Consider the following 4,209-nt stretch of genomic DNA (forward strand, 5'->3'; position numbering starts at 1 on the left):
TGAAGAAGTTTAGCTGTGCATTGCTCTTGGCTGTGCCTTTTGCCTGTATCGCTGCACATACATTCATGGCTACTTGGTTATGTAGCATCACTCTTCATCTTTTCTTAAATATTCTCCATTTTTTCGTATATTATCACATCTATATTTACTCTTAACAAAATGTAGAATAAAGGCAATGCTTATGAAGAAGATTCTATGGTAAACTTCTTGAATTGCCCCCCCCCCCATCAGCATGTACAAGGGCTTTATAGAGTCTGTCTTCACCAGTAATGTAAGTTTGTCCTTCTCAAGCCTTCAAACTTTGTTGTGTATATTTGGTTAGGCATGACTACAACAGCAGTTTATTTTTGGTGTTTGCATCAAATTGCATGTTTAAAGTTTATTATGTAGTTCATAAACAAAAGTTTGTCCTTCTCAATTTAAGTTTTCAGTTGTACAACCAAGTTCCTTCTTCATACCATGTAAATTAAACTATACAGAGCAAGTGATCTTCTTTTGCACTGCATGTATGCTTCTGTTCTTCATCCGTAATCCAGTGGTGTGGTAAACCTACCCACTACAGCACAATGTCATATTCTGCAATGTCTTAACTATGAACAATGTCATATCATTCTACTATTATTTAAACCGTCTCTTTATTTGCCAATCTAAAATGGGATAAATTGACAGCACACTAACCATTGATACTTATGAGTTCTTGATATGTAATCCAGTGGTGTTGTGAAGCTGCCAACTCCTTCACAATGTCATTTCCTGCCATGTCTTGACCTGAACAATACCATATTCTGTTAATGCAATTTTAAACCGTGTCACTTTATTCGTTAGTAAGAAATGTGATGAATTGTAAGCACTGATACTTTTATGTGCAAAACCTGTCATCTGTCTACTTGTTTATCTTTTAGAGTGAGGAAGATATAAGTGTTGAACAAGCGCAGTCTCGTCATCTTGCTCAGCTGCTTGCGCTGCAGCTCGCCAGCAGGGCTAACCTTTCTTGAACTCGATTGTAGTGCTGTCGGTTTTGTATATTATTTTGTCGGCGTGTTTATTTGCACTGGTGGCGATCTTTGATGCCCATTGTATGTAATCTGCTGTCTGCTTGTGCTTTATTATCATAGTGGTGAACTTTGATGCCCAGTGGATGTAATATGCTGTAATTTCTTTATTGTATAGTCTAGGTTTTTTATTATTCATGATGCTGCAGTTATTTTACTGTATATATATCCTGTCTTCGCAGTAAACCGGCCAAACCGTAAAATTATGGTACATAATTAGGCCGTCATGCAGTCACGATGTATGATGCGCATCATGGGCCCCGTCATCTTGGTCCGTTAAAAGGCCAAAAGTAAACTGGCACACTAGTAGATTCAGGCCTTTAATAGCCCTCTTTTCGCAAGAAAACTCATTGGGCATTTAGGAGGCTGAGAAGTAGGTTGGGCCTGAAACGTGCCGAACAGCTCACGGGCCGGCAGCAGCCTGAAATGGACCCCGGCCCATGATTGTGCGAATCAAATCACGGGCTTTTAAAAGGCCAAAATTGTCTCGGTCCTTGTTTGGCCCATTCAGATATCGGCTGCAAGCAGGCCGGATGCAAATCGGGCCGTAGTTAGGCCCAACTATATGACGGGCTTTTAACAGGCTGAAATTAATATAGGGCTGAAATGTTAAACGGGCCCTTAACAGGCCGAAACTAATATCAGGCCGAACTACTAAATGGGCCTTTAGCAAGTGGTCCCAAAAGCATAGTGTCCAGTTGACGAGTCGAATCTGATATGGGCCATAATTGATCCCAAAGCCTCTTAAAGGGCCAGACCTGATCTGGGCCGTAATTTGGCCCAGAATGTGGTAGGCTTTTAATGGGCCGGATCTCATATGGGCCATTATTAGGCCCGGAACGTGGCAGGCCATTAATGGACCAGATCAAATATGGGCCGGCATTTGGCCCAAAACATGGCAGCCAGTTAATGGGCCGACCTACTAGGGTCCTCAAAATCTTGTGGGCCTATAGCTGGGCCGGCCCATAAATGTCAACGAAATCTCATGGGCCTTTAGCTGGGCCGGCCCATTATGATCTGCAAGAATTTTGTGGGCCTTTACCTGGACCGGCCCATTATGGCACACAAAAATCTTTTGGGCCTTTACTTGGGCCGTCCCATTATGGCCTGCAAAGTCTTGTGGGCCTTTAGCTGGGCCGGTCCATTATGGTCCGCAAAATCTCATGGGCCTTTAGCTGGGCCGGCCCATTATGGTCCACAAAATTTTGTGGGCCTTTAGTTGGGCCAGCCCATTTAAACTTGATGGGCCGGTCCACGTGTCAACATATCATAGGCGCGTCTCGCCCATTGGATGAGTGACACCTGTGCCAACGCGGACCTGACACGTGTCTCCTCCATCCAATGATGATTTTAGACGTGGAAAATCCCCATTGGTCGGGGCTGTTAACGGGTTATCGGATCCAAAACCCGACCCAATAGCTTAACCGTGTTCCGTTATGGTGGATGCCACGTGTCGGTCACCCTTGAAGAAAGCACTTCTGTGATGCGCGATTTATCGTCATGGAAGTGGACACTTCCATGATGATAATTTTGGTAATGTCATGGAACACTTCTACGACAGCACAGGTATGACTATCTTGATTCTGTCATAAAATCGTCATGGATGTACATGCATGACAAAAAACGCGACCTACTGTGAAAAACACATATCATCACAGAAGTGTATTTTTTTAGCGTGCGGACAGTGGGTTTTCATCGTCAACGACGGCGACCACATCTACACTAAGCATCCACCCCTTCCCCCAGCGGACATGATCCACCGGGATGTTAGAGATGTGGCCACAGTCGTTTTGTGCGAGAGAGTGTGAAGAGAGCAACCCCAACAAGCAACTGTGTAGGCTGGCCCGTCCTGACTATGTATATAGTGGAGCGGTTTCCTTTTCTCTCCATATGAACCTATCATATTGCGTATGTGCCACTGAAGAAAAAAACTTTATTTATAAATGACGCGGCACCTACTACCCGTTCTCCTATAACCTTGTGCTTGGCATCTCCAAAATATTAACCTTGCGATTGGCTCTTAGCCTCTTCGAGAAGTCAAGCAATAATGGTAGTGCAGTATATATCGTTCTGGCTATATGAGAACGAATGAATTGCTGCACGTCCACCACATGGGCGAGGGTCGAGGGGCGAGGGAGGGTGCTACATACGGAGCAAAATGAGTGAATCTACACTCTAAAATACGTCTATATACATCAGTGTTTGGAGTATGTACTAGTAGTTCATATTGAAATCTACTAAAGGACATATATATTCCAAACAATATGATATAATCTCTATAACCAAGGTAGTAGGGACGAGGAGTAAACGGAGGGAGTAGTAATTTTTTCTCCTCGTCCTACGAGCCATCGCGCACATGGGCAAGGGAGCGGGCGTAAGGTGGAGCAAGCTTCACCTCATCCTGCGAGCCACCGCGCCCGTGGGCAGGGGAGATGGCGTACTAAGCAAGCTTCTCCTTGTTCTGCGAGTTGACGGGACACATCAAAAGTACTCCAGTGTATAGAGCCTTGCCTCTAAGGTAGGCCCCACATGGTTTGCCTCTTTTTTTAATTTAACATAACGCTTCAAGTGGCAATTTGTTTGTTCACCCGTGGTAGACGATCCTACCTCCACCAAGTGGACAACCAGTACACGTGCCAAATTACCACGTGGGCTGCCTTTTTCATACAGAAATGAGCTCCACCGTGTACCTGCGCGGGTGTGGTTGGGAAAGAGACGGGAGTACGTGCACCGTGCATTCACCTCTTCTCTTCATGCACGTCCCCCCACCTACGTGGGTGTGTGTGAGAGATACAAACCGCGTTCGTGAGTGTTTTTTGTTTTGGGGTGGGGGTGGGGGGTGGGGTGGGGGTTGATTTCGTGAATTATTTGTGGGAATATGTGTCAATGACATCTCAAACAAAAATTTGCATGCAATGTGTGTGAAATGGAGGCCTATCCATATCATATATATAGGGTTGGGCAATCCACGAGAAGAGAGGGAGGGGTCATAGCTATCGATAGAGTCGAAGAGGGGATCAAGTGGGTGGGTGCGAGATCGATGAAGAGAGCCATCGAAATTGTGTGTGTGTGTGTGTGCAAGTCAAAGATATAGGGTGACTAGCCTACCGGAACGTTAGAGGGCACATGTCAAGTTTGTGTGTGGCACGGAGACATG

This window comes from Triticum dicoccoides, chromosome 2B (assembly GCF_002162155.2).
Source record: "Triticum dicoccoides isolate Atlit2015 ecotype Zavitan chromosome 2B, WEW_v2.0, whole genome shotgun sequence".
In the NCBI taxonomy this organism is placed as follows: Eukaryota; Viridiplantae; Streptophyta; class Magnoliopsida; order Poales; family Poaceae; genus Triticum; species Triticum dicoccoides.